The sequence below is a fragment of the Petaurus breviceps genome, unplaced genomic scaffold (genome assembly GCF_028583685.1).
Source record: "Petaurus breviceps papuanus isolate PSGF00001 unplaced genomic scaffold, PetGlider_PUasm1.0 90881, whole genome shotgun sequence".
Classification (NCBI taxonomy): Eukaryota; Metazoa; Chordata; class Mammalia; order Diprotodontia; family Petauridae; genus Petaurus; species Petaurus breviceps.
Window position 1 is genome coordinate 2344622 of NW_027187369.1, and position 13951 is coordinate 2358572.

Here is a 13951-nt window from a genome sequence, read left to right on the forward strand (position 1 = left end):
TAAAACACTTTACAAGCACTTTAAGTGTTAGCTATTCTGTTTATAAGGGAAAAGACTTTGGAGAGGCCAAATGACCTAATTTGGACTCCAGCCCCAAGTACTGAGATTTCAGTAGGACAATACAATAACTCTTGTAAAGACAACTCTGAAAAACTTAGGAACTCTGATCAACACAGTGCCTGCCCATAATTCCAAAGAACTCATGATGAAACTTGATGTCCACTGCCAAATAAAGAAGTGTTGATGAAGTATATTTTAATTTCACCCCTTTTTTGGGGGGGTAGTATAGGGAAAATGCAGGAATTTATTTTGCATGACTACATATTTGTAATAGGCTTCCTCTTTCTTGCCTTTAGAGTGGGGGTGGGAGGAGAATTTAAAGCTGAAAATCAAATCGAAGTACTGGGGTCTTTGCATTAAACCAAGCTGAAATCTAGCTAGCATTCCATTCTCTTGTTAGCAAATCTAGTTTGTATTAGGATGGTAAAAGGTTCTAAAAGCTTATTATGCCAATTTTTCCAGATCACATTTACCTTTTCCCAGTTCAATTCAGTAAACATTTATTAAGCATCTACTAGATGCCAGGCACAGTACTAAACGCTAGGAATATTCAGTCTCTGCACTCAAAGAGCTCACAATCTAATAGGGAAATGTGTGTGTTTGTGTTTGAGAAAGGTGGGATTTAAGGGAAGGCAGGGCCATCAGTTGGAACAAATGAGGGGTTCCCATATGGGGGACAGCCAGAGAATGGGATTGCTGGGACAACAGATTGTTGTACCCCAAACACTGAGTGGTGGTTTGGGCACTGGCAAGCAGGGGACATTTTTTTGGCCAGTTGGTGCCTCTCTGCAGCCCACCTGCATGGGTACATTAGTAATTCTCAGAAAATGTAAACTTATGACATGAGGTTTCTTGGGCACCAAAATATTGGAGCTTTTAAATAGCTTTTGCTATGTTAACAGTTTATCCTAGCTGGGAGGAACTGCAGAGGTCATTTAGTCTGACCCATAGCTGAATTAGAATCCTCTCTACAATATGTCAGTTAAGTGTTTGATCTCCACTGAAGAGGAACCCAATACTTTCAGAAGTGACCCATTTCAACTTTTGGATGGGAAGCTTTGCCGGATGACACACACAGGTTATCTTTTATTTCGCAGACATGCCTGAAAAAGTTGCAAATATTGTCAATTGCCTTTTCATAGAGCCCTGGTTCTAGGTACCCCCTGGTGCCAGTTACTACCTATGTGATCTTGAACACATGATTGAGTTACTCTCAGCCTCAGTTTCCTCACATATAAAAAGAAGGGGCCATTCAACTAGATGGCCTCCAAAGTCCCTTCTAGTCTAAATCTATGATTCTCGTTTTTCTTGAGAACTGTCCTTCGGTCTTGTTGGTTCTGAAGTGGCCCCAGCAGTGTGCTCTTCTCACTCTTGAGCTTGCCATTCCTTTGCTACACTCCAAACCTAGCCAATACTTAGCATTCTTACCAAAAGGAATGCTACTAGTAAATCCGTTCATAATGTGAACTATCCTCAATCCAGAGTGGAGAAAGTACTAGATGTAAGGTCAGAAACCCTGGGTCTGAGTTTGGGTCCTAGATCTGCCTGTGTATTCTTAGGAAAGTCAGTTGAGCTCCATTTCTTTCTCTGTAAACCGAGGGGGGTGGACTGTAAAGGTTTCTTGGCAGCTTAAAATCCTGCCATCCACTTGTTTTGTACATCTATATGGCCATATTTTGCAGTTTTTGAAAGCAAAGCCCACCTGTAGTATCCTATAAAGAAGTGTACCTTGCTGGGTCGGCAAGAGGATCCATGTGCTACTAGGGAAGAACAGATGGTGGTGTCTTGGGGTCTGCAACCTCTTCCCCACCCCCACCCTTTCAGTTGTGGAGGGAGTAGGGCAAGTGGGCCTTCGATGGGCTTAAGTATATCACACACACAATTACCATTTGTTACCTCGGGTGATAGTTCCAAGAAACAGAGATGTGCCTCTTTTCAGCTGCAGTTAAACCACAGTTTTGGAGTGATTGCAGCTCATGATCTTCTTACATCTTCTTTAGCATGTTGTTTTCACAGCTTCAAATTCTGCCTGTCTTAAAAAAATAGTTTCAAAAATGAGTCTAAAACCACATCCACCTGGTTTCCTTACTCCTCATAGTAAGTGGCACTTATCGATAATGAGACTTCTGAGGCTGCCTGTGAACACCACTGCCAAGGTCCCCTTGGAGTCCACATGATGACTATGAACTTTGTGACTCATTTTCTTCATCTGTAGAATGGAGAGGATAACATTTGTATTACGGTTTTTATGAAGGCAGGTAGAGTACTGACTCAGGAGTCAGAAGACCTGAGTTCAAATTCTGCTGTTTCTATGACCTTGGAAAAGTCACTTCTCTCTTGGCCTTTTTTGAGGGAGTTGGACAAGATGGCCTCTGAGGTCCCTAACAGCTCTACATCTAGAATCCTCTGTGAGCTTTGATCTTCTGAATGTGTTCTAGCAACCTTAGAGTAGAGATTCTTCACCTTTTCTTTCTTTTTTTTTTTTTTAAAGCAATCGGGGTTAAGTAACTTGATCAAGATTACACTGCCAGGTGTTTCTGGGTGGGTGCTAAGTGTTGGAGCCTGGATTCGATCCCCAGGTCATCCAGACACTGGAGCCGGTGCTCTTACTCTCTGTGCTACCTGGCCGCCCCGAATTTTTTTTTTTAAGCAATCAGGGTTAAGTAACTTGCTCAAGGTTACACGGCCAGTTATTTCTGGGTGTGGTGCTAAGTATCTGAGTCCAGATGGTTCTTCACCTTTCCTGTGCCCATGGACTTTTTGGGCAAGTCTAGTGAAGCCTATGCATCCTTCCTCAGAGCAGTGTTTGTAAAAGCATAAACTAAAATGCAGATGATTAAAAAAGAAATCAAAGAAAAAAATTAAAAAAAAAGAAATTTTTTTTTCATCATCCAAGTTCACATGCACCCTCAAATCTATTCATAGACCCCAGGTTGAGAATATCTGTCTTAAAAAGGTTGTGTACAGATCAGTTCCTATTTAGCACTGGGATAGCTTTGTTGTTATCGGCTTTCTCAGAAACACCAACAGTTCACACTTTTTTTCAACTCTCCTTTCTGAGTAGGTACCTTAATCCCCTTTATTGATTTTTGATCTTGGAAGTTGGCTTTTGGTACCAACCACTATGTAGATGGAAGGGGAGATGATGGGAGCCTGCTCTATCCTGGCACGGTTGTGATGGCAGGTCTCCTTCATAGCTGAACAAAGATCAGTTCTCTTTTCCTTACCTTTCCTCTAAACCTACCTCAACCCCCTGTCCTCCTCTCTGTTCCAAGACTTCCAGATATATATATATATATATATATATATATATATATATATATATATATATACATATATATACACATATATATCAATTAATAAGGACATTATGCCCCAAGCACTTTGTGCTATGAACTGGGATACAAAAGCAAAAGGGAGACAGCTCTTGCCCTTAGGAAGCTCACATTCTAACATGTAAGGTACATTTGAGACTCCAAGGAAGCAGCTAGAAGATAGCCTTGGGGAGGAAGGCACAATGTTTACTACCTACATGACCGTCAGCAAGTACCTTCCCTTCTCTGAGTCTTTCCATCTTTGTAAAATTAGGGGTTGCAACCAGAGGATCCCCAAGCTTGAAATCCAATCAAGTTTGGGATGTTGGGGGAGGGCTTAGTATTGGCTGCTACTTTTGAGCATTTTATGAAAACAGAAAACATTTACAGCTTAAAATGCAAAGGAAGTTGAAAATAGCATTTTCAGACGGCGATTGAAATTGTTTGGATCTTATTTTCATAATTACATAAAACATATTTGCTCATTGGGAGATGAGGATTGCGAGATGAATAACATCTGATTTTTAAAAAACAAAAAAATATCCGAACCCTGGAATTAAACCACAGCCTTTCATTGCCTGTATTTTTATGTAAAAATGAATGTTTGTCCAATCAAAATGAAATAGAAAGGGAACAGACTTTCTCATACTTTATACAATCACTATGTTCCTCTAAGGTTGTATGGAACAAACCACTTTAGAACTGAAGTCTTTTCCATCCAAAAAGTATTATTTAAGTACCTACTAGAAAAAGGAAGAAGAATTCAATTGAATTGAAACCAGGAGCTGTGTTTTAAACCAGTATAGTTGATGAGCCATTAGTAACTTTAATACAAAAGAAGATAGAGAAAATGGAAAATAATAAAATGACAAATAAAAAGCAGCAACCACAAGATACACAAAAGAAATTTATGATATCATTAAGGAATACTACTCATAGTGGTAGTCCAACAAATTATAGAATTAAAGGAAATAGATGATTTTTTTTTTGCTTTTTGGAAGGCAGTTGGGGTTAAGTGACTTGCCCAAGGTCACATAGCTAGTTTTTGTGTTAAGTGTCTGACGCCGGATTTGAACTTGGGTCCTCCAGATTCCAGGGCCGGTGCTCTATTCACTGCACCACCTAGCCACCCTGGAATAGATGATTCTTTACAAAAATATAAATGACCAAAACTAAAGTAGGAATTTAGTGATTTAAATAGAACAAGAAGAATTAAGATGTTATCAAATAATTACCACATAAAACACCTGGCCCAAATGGGCTTGTAGCTGAATGATTTCAAATGTTCCAAGAATAAATAATCTCTATATTTCATAAATAGAATATTTAATTAATACTTACTATGTGTCAGGTACTATGTTAAACACCAAGGATACAAATACAAGTCAGTAAGGCAATGCCTACCCTCCAGGAGCTTACATCTTAATGGGAAAAGACAGAAGAGCTGGAAAGTGGAAGAGGGGTATTGGACATGAGTGGCAATTTGGTGTGGAGATGACTAGGAAGTGTTGTGGAGTCCTGTTTCTGTACAAGAAAAGACAAAAGCTCAGCTCTTGCAGCCCAGGGTTACCTTGGCCTTAACGTAAGGATGATGGCTGGAGTGGAGGTGATGTGGTCTGAAGTTTGTGGCTGGGAAGTGATTACATATTATTCATAATTGTAGAGAAAGATGATACACTAGCTGAAATAGTGCCCTACTCCTTTTTCCAAATGAGTCAAGGAGGCAGGGTAGTCCCCGGGGAAAGAGTGCTGGTTTTGCTGCTTACGTGGCCTTATACAAGTCACTTCCCTTCCCTGGGCCTCAGTTTTCTCCTCTATAAAATGAGATTATTGCACTAGATTCCCTCTGAGGTCCTTTCTAGTCTTAGATCTAGGATACTATAATCCTACTTTGGGTCTCTATAGAAAATAATGGAACAGGGGAATTGATTAGATTTTCTTATTTTTGTTGTTTCCTACACATGTGGGCAATTACTCTCTAATTTACTATCCCACTCCATACCAAGGTCTTTCCAAACATTTGTTTATATTTGTGCTGCTGAACCAAGTTGGGAAAATCATTAACTGTGTTAATGGTATTCACTATAACTTTATGTTACATAATCTCAGCTGGACCCTCACTGTGCTAGACAATCCTTTTACACCTCCATAATTTACTCACTATCCCATTTTACCACAGCATCTCTTCCAAACCTTTTCATCCCTCCTTAAATCTCCCATGGCTCTTCCTATCCTCACCATTTCAGATGAGAATCTTGCCTCATTTCACTAAAAGAAAATTGAGTCCATTCTCAGGGTTCTATCTTTTCTCCCTCACTTCACATCACTTGGATGCCTTTTGCATCTCCTCCTTCATCCCTTTTTCATATATTTAAGGGAAAACCCCTTAACATGTACAAGTGATCCTATTCCATCCTGTCTTCTCCAACAGATTGTTCCCTCTATCATTCCCATTCTCTTATCTTCAATCTTTCCCTGTCTATTGCCTGTTTTCCTACTGTCAACAAATATTCCTTTATCTTCCCCATTCTCAAAAAACCCTCACTTGTTAAATCCATTTGTACTAGCTATAATCCTGTATCTCTCTTCCCCTTTGTGGCTAAACTCTTTGAGAAGTCCATCTACAATCAATTCTTCTACCATCCATCTTCCCAGTAACCTAGATTCACGACCTAGGTGTGAATCTCTCACTATCTGTCACCCCAAATAGCCAATCACTTACTAAGTTCTGTTGATTTTTTTCTTCACAACATCTTTTTAATATACTCCCTTATTTCCTCTGATCCTGTCACCACCCTGATGCGGGCCTTCATATTCTCAAACCTAGATGGTTGCAATAGCCTTCTACTTGGTCTTCTTTCATCATGTCTCTCCACTGCAGTTCATCCTCTTAAAACACAGCTCTCTCCATTTCTAACCCCTATTCAACTGACTCCAAGTAGCTCAGTATCTCCTCTAGGATCAAGTAGAAATTCTTCTGTTTGGCTTTTAAAACTCTTCATAACCTGGTCTCTCCCTAGCCTCTGACTTTTCTAATAATCTTATACCATCCCTCTTCATCCCCACTTTATATTCTGTGATCCAGTGACACTAGTCTCTTTGCTGTTTCTAGCACAAGATACCCCATCTCCCAACTCTGGATTTTCACTGGCTGTCCTCTAGCCCTAGAATGTTCTCCCTCCTCATCTCTGCTTCCTGGTTTCCCTGGCTTCCTTCAAGTCTAGAATCCCATCTTCTACATGAAACCTTTCCTAATCCACCTTAATTCTAGTATTATACTTCTGTTGATCATCTCTCATTTTTCCTGTATATGGCTTGTTTGTGTATAATTGTTTGCATGTTGTCTTTACCATTAGACTGCGAGCACCTTTTCTTTGTATCCTTGATACTTAGTATAGTGTCTTGTATACAAGACATGCTTAATGTTGTTTGTCCTTCGTTTTCAAAGAGAACCAATGACATCACAGGATGATGTCTTGATTCATAGGTGAATTGGATTTATGTGAGGCAGAGTTGTCAGCTTCACTCTCTTTTCCAGAGTCTTCAAAGTTCAGTGGCAAGACAAAAGTCAGGACAACTGTCGATGGGCCAAGATGCAGTGGATGACTTTGGCATCTTCGATGTCTGAACAAGTTCTAAACCCTCCACAGTGCCTGCTTCAGTTACATTAATGGACAAAAAGTTCTCAAAATGAAAACAAATTGTTCTCATCCAACCATTCTGCTAGAAGGAAGTCTTCACGTGTTTTGGGTAGACACCGCACTACCTCAGTGACAGGTTTTTGGCCTGTTGCTTATATTCAACCTGGTTTAACCCATGCCAAAATGGTTTACCAAGATGTGGACACTGTGCACGTTACAGCTTTTTAGAGTCACAGATGGGGGTTGGGTGCCAAGTGGACACCAAAGGTGTATGAGCAGCCCTGAAAATGGCTCAGCAAACTCGCACACCAGAGGTGCTAGTCCCCCCTGAACACCCCATAGACCCCAGGAGGTGCTTATTAAATGTTTCTTGACTTGACTTTTTATGTTTAACCACTATACACAGAGAAATAAGGCTACAGAAAGACACAGAATTTCTTATCTTGATGAGGTTTATGGAAGGATATTCTTTCTAGCCAGTAGAGGTCTCAGGAAGTCTGGAGATGAGAAGTCAGGTCAGTGGGTCTGTGTTGGACCTCCTCCAGCTATGTGAGCAGCTCAGATGCCCAGTTTCAGATCAGCTGGTGTGGAAGGGATTTGGGAATGATGGCAGTTTCCCAAAGGACCAGTGGGGGATTATGACATCATAGATTGGGTGGCAATCAATTAACAAACATTTGTTCAGCACCTACTATGAGCTAGGTACTGAGCTAGGCATTGGGCATACCAAGGCAAAAGAAAAACTATTCCTATTTCCTGCATGTCATTTCTTACAGCACAATCCTATACTGCAACTTGTTCTGTCATTCCCCAAATTGATGGGCATCCCCTCCATTTTTAATCCTTTTCTACCACAAAAGGAATTGCCATAAATATTTTTGTACATATAGGTTCTTTTCCTTTTTCTTTGATTTCTTTAGGACACAGATATAGTAGTGCTATTGCTGCGTCAAAGGGCATTCACAGTTTGACAACCCTTTGGGCATAGTTACAGATTATTTTCCAAAATGGTTGAACCAGTTCGCACCTCCACCAACAACCAACCAAAGGGCAACATCATTGCCCTGATTTTTCCATTCCCCCTCCAGCATTTGTCATTTTCCTTTTCTTTTTTTTCAAATGCTTTATTAACTTCTGATTTACATCATTCATTTCTGCAAGATTTTGAGTTACAAATTTTCTCCCCATTTTTTCCCTACCCACTGCCCCAAAATAGCAGTCCCACAGGATATCCCCTCCTCCAATCTGCTCTCTTCCATATTTTCTCACATACACCTTTCAACTTTTCCAGTGGATCTCTATGCCCCAGTGCCTGTATATCTTATTTCCCAATTACATGTAAAATAATATTAATAATAGTTTATATATATATTTAAACATTTGATTTTAAAACTTTGAATTCCAGATTCATTCCCTTCCTTCCTTGTCACCCACCCTTACTGGGAAGATAAGCAGTTCAGTATAGGTTGTACATGTGTGGCTAATGCAAAACAATAACATAGTAGCTATATTGTAAAAGACTGACTGTTTCCCTCCCTCCTATCCAACCTCCCACTTGTTCTATTCTCTACTTTGATCCCGTCCCTTTTCAAAAGTGGGTGCTTCCAACTTCCCTCCCCCCCAGTGTGCCCTCCCTTCCATCATCCCCCCCTGTCATCTCCTTCCCCCCTACTCTCCTGTAGGGTGAGATACGCTGTTTAGTGTGTATGTCATTCTCTCCCTGAGCCAAAATCAATGGGAATGAGGTGGATCCATTCCCTTTTGCCTTCCTATTCTTCCCCTCCATTGTGACCATTTTCCTTTGCCTCTTCTATATGAGATAGTTTACCCCATTCTGTCTCTCCCCATCTCCTCTCATTATATTCCCCTCTCACCTCTTAATTTCACCTTTTAAATATCATCCCTTCCTGTTAAATTGGTCCTGTGCCCTCTATCTATGTATACCTGTAAACATATGCCCATATACCCTCATATATAGACATATCTATCTATCTATCTATCTATCTATCTATCTATCTATCTATCTATCTATCTATCTATCTATCTATCTATCTATCTACCTATTCCCTTCAACTACTGAGAAAGGTTTCATAAGTTACAATTATTGTTTTTTCCATGTAGGAATGTTAATAGTTCAACTTTGTTAAGTTCCTTATGATTTCTTTTCCCTGGTACCTTCTCATGCTTCTCTTGTTTCTTGTATCTGAATGTCAAATTTTCTATTCAACTCTGGTTTTTTCAACAAGAATGCTTGAAACTCCTCTATTCCACTGAATGACCATATTTTCCCCTAAAACATGATACTCAGTTTTGCTGGGTAGGTGATTCTTGGTTTTAATCCCAGCTCCTTTGACCTCCAGAATATCATATTCCAAGCCCTTCAGTCCCTCAGTGTAGAAGCTGCCAGATCCTGGGTTATCCTGATTGTTTCCACAATATTCAAATTGTTTCTTCCTGGCTGCTTGTAATATTCTCTCCTTAATCTGGGAATTCTGGAACCTGGCTATAATATTCCTAGGAGTTTTCTTTTTGGGATCTTTTTCAGGAGGTGATTGGTGGATTCTTTCAACCTCTATTTTGCCCTCTCGTTCTAAAACATCAGGGCAGTTTTCTTTGAGAACTTCCTGGAGGATGATTTCTAGGTTCTTACTTTGATCATGGCTTTCAGGTAGTCCAATAATTTTTAAATTATCTCTCCTGGATCTATTTTCCAGGTCAGTGGTTTTTCCCATGAGATAATTCACATTGCCTTCTATTCTTTCATTTTTTTGGATCTGTTTAACAGCATCTTGATTTCTCATAAAGTCATTAGCTTCCATTTGCTCCAATCTAATTCTGAAGGAATGGTTCTCCTCATTGAGCTTTTGAGATTCTTTTTCCATCTGGCAAATTTGGCTTTTTAAGGCATTCCTCTCCTCATTGCCTTTTTGAGCTTCTTTTGCCATTTGAATTAGTCTATTTTTTGAGGTGTTATTTTCCTTAGTCAGGCTGTTGACTCTCATTTTGTAATTTTCTTGCATTGTTCTCATTTCTCTTCCCAATTTTTCCTCCACTTCTCTTATCTGCTTCTTAAGGTCCTCTATGGCCTGTAACCAGCTCATATTTTCCTTTGAAGCTTTTGTTGCAGAAGTTCTGACTTCACTATCTTCCTCCTGTTTCATGCTTTGCTCCTTTTTGTCCCCAAAGTAGGAGTCTAATGTTGGAATCTTCTGTCTGCTTTGTTTCCTTTGCCTGGTCATGTCGTCCCTCAGTTACTTGACCCCTGGGCTTTTTGCCACAGTAGGACTCTGCCATCAGACAGGGGAGCTTTCGTCCCAAACGCTGGGGTTTTCTCAGCTGCTGCAGGTATTAGATGGGTGCTCTCTCTGAGGCCTCCACACGCTCTGGCAAGCTGGACACACACCCCAGGACCTCCACCGTAGACTGCAATCCAGATCCAAGAAGGTTAAAGCAAGAGCAATTACCCCTCAGACTAGTCACTTGGTCTCCCTACAGTCTGCAGGCCAGGAGCTGAAGCTGCCATGTGGCACTGGCTGGCTGTGCCTGGTATCTCAGTGGCTTATCACCCCAGGGGCAAAAGCCACGCACTTCCACTTACTGGTCCCAAAGTCCAGACTGCACTGACTTCTCACTTTGTCTTTCACATCTATGTGTTGATAATTCTGGAAACAGCTACAGCTGCTGCTGATCTGGAGTCCCTCTGGCCGGTGGCTGGTCCGGCCCGCCCTGGGACTAAATCCTTGGTGTGGAGCTGGGCTCGGCTCCCAGAGCGCTGTGCTAGCCGATTCCTGCTGGCCTGCCGGGCTGTCCTCAGCAGGAGGTTAGCTTCTCTGTGTCATTTTGTGGGTTCTGCAGCTCCAAAGTTTGTTTAGAGTCCCCTTTTTACATTGATTGTGGAAGGTGGAAGCCAGAGCAGCGGGGAGGTCCTGCTTCTATTCCGCCATCGTGACTCCGCCTCTCCTTTTCTGTCTTATTAGTTAATCAGATAGGCATGGAGTGGTACTTCAGAATTATTTTAATTTATTTCTCTTGTCAATAATGATTTAGAACATTTTTTCATATGACTACAGATAAGCTTTGATTTCTTTGCCTGAAAACTCTCTGTTCATATCCTTTAACCATTTATCATTTGGAGGATGACTCATATTCTTATAAATTTGATTCAGTTCCTTATATATTTGAGAAATGAGACCTTTATCAGAGAAACTTGCTGTAGTCTTCTTCTGCCACCTCAGTTTTCTGCTTTCCTTCTAATCTTGGCTGCATAGGTTTTGTTTTTGCAAAACCTTTTTAATTTAATGTAATCAAAATTATCTATTTTATATCTCATAATACTCTCTGTCTCTTGTTTGGTCATAAATTCTTCACTTCTCCATAGATCTGACAGGTAAGCTATTCCATGCTCCCCTAATTTGCTTATGGTATTGCCTTTTATGTCTAAAAATGGGGTGGGTGGAACCTGCCGCCGTGAGGCCACATGTGGCCCTCTAAGTCCTTAATTGTGGCTCTTCGACTGAATCCAAACTTCACAGAACAAATCCTCTTTTTTTTTTAAAAAAGCAATTGGGGTTAAGGAACTTGCTCAAGGTTACACGGCCAGTTATTTCTGGGTGTGGTGCTGAGTGTCTGAGCCTGCGATTCGATCTCCAGGTTATCCCAACACTGGAGCCGGTGCTCTTACTTGGTGAGCCACCTGGCCACCCCAGAACAAATCCTCTTAATAAAAAGATTTGTTCTGAGAAAACTTGGACTCAGTCAGATGTTGCACCCAAGGACCACATGTGACTTCAAGGCTGCAGGTTCCCCACCCCTGACTAAATCATGTACCCGAGTATGTAACTTTCTTAAAACTCAAAAAACCCATATGATTATATAAAAAGGTGCAGAAAAAGCCTTTAATAAAAATCCTGCGCTCATTTGTGGTACAACCACTAAAAAGTAGGGAACAGTGATTATTTTTTCTCGACAGTATAATATAATTCATGTTAAATGAGAGCCAACATCATATACAGTGAGGGAACATTAGAAAATTTCCCATTAAGAATGGGCAAAGACAAGGACATCACCTTTCACTGTATAGTATTTGACAGAATTCTAGCAATTGCAATAAAGGGAGTTAAAGATGTTGGAAGGCTTGACATTGGAAACAAAGAGGTTAAAAAATATCACTATGTGGAGATGACATGATAGTGTTACCCAGAAATTCCACCTGTTTCAATCAAAAAATTAATGGAGACGATGACTGAGTTCAGCAAAGTTGAAGAATAATAAGATGAATCCACAAAAATGATTTACATTCTTAAACTAGCAGTAAATTTTAAGAGAACATCATAAAAGGAGCCCCAGTTAAAAATCAAATATTTGGTAATTAACCTACTTAGAAATAAACAGAACCAGAGAAAGTATGAGCTAGACCCCCAATCTTTATGCATGGGTTGGATTAGGGAGACAGGGACTGTAATGAAGAAACATCCTCTACCAATGGAGAACAACATCCTCTTTGCCACTTTGAGCTTTAGAGAGCTGCCCAGAGTATTGAGAGGTTTTCTTTTGGGGGGGGGGTGTTAAGTGCCTTGACCAGGTTCACAGCTAGTATGTATTACAGACGGGACTTGAACCTAGGCAACTCTTTATCCACTCAATTATGAAGCCTTCTTCTGGGTTTCTATTAATACTAAAAATGACAATACTCCCCAAGTTAATTTGCACATTTTGCCAATCAAAATATCAAGGTTTTTTTTTATAGATCAAGACAAAAATAATATCATTTATATTGAGTCATACTTGAAAAGGAAAGTGGAAATATGACTAATGTGGAAATATGTTTAATATGATTGTACATGTATAGCCTATATCAGATTGCTTGTTGTCTTGAGGAGGGGGAGGGGAGGGAGGAAGAAAGAAAAAAAATTGAAACTCAAATTCTTATAAAAGTGAACGTTGAAGACTATCTTTACATGTAATTGGAAAAAATAAAATACTATTAAGTGGTGGCAGGGAAGGAAAGTGAATAAAAGGGATCTTGTACTCCCTGGCTTTAAACCATGTTACAAAAAATTATCAAAAATATCTGATCTTGGGAAAAAGAGAAATAACTTTAATCCAAACAATTTTTTTTCTTTCTCACATTTGTCTCTTTCTCACTGCTCACAAGGATCTCACCTCTCACCTAACTATTGCATTAGCCTCCTAACTGATCTCCTTGTCCTCTCCAATCCATCATCCACACAGCAGCCAAAGGATAGTTTTACCTGGGGGGGATCAAATATAAGTGCCTATCATTGGCATTAAAAACCTTCTCAACCTGGATTCATTCCCTTCTTTCCATCGTCATTACACATCACTTCTTTCCATCGTCAATGCACATCACTTCTTTCCATCGTCATTACACATCACTTCTTTCCATGAACTTTACAATTCAGCCAAAGTGATTTACTAATTGCTAATTGCCTCCTGGGCCTTTGTGTTGGCTGTCCACCAAGGCTGGAAGTTCTCCGTCCTACCTCTCCTCTTAGAATATCTAGCTTCCTCAAGCACTACTACCTTTCTGGATTTCCACAGCTCCATGTACTTCCTTCTGTAAAGTTACCTTGTGTTTGTTTTGTATATATTTTGTGTATCCTTATATGTGTACATATGTATACATATATAGATTTGGAGGGGAAGACCCTCAGGGTTTCTGTCCAAAACAAAAACAACTGTTATTTACATTCATTCTGAGGCAATCAAGGTCCTTTGGGGTTAAGGCTGGTCCTTAGGAAAAACAAAATGAAAGAAAACAAAAGTTTCAGAGATTAAAATTTACATTCTCTTTGGAAAGAGTACCACCAGGTAAAGATGTGTTACCCTTTGTGGAGAGAGAGAGAGACAGAGAGAGAGAGAGAGAGAGAGAGAGAGAGAGAGAGAGAGAGAGAGAGAGAGAGAGAGAGAGAGAGA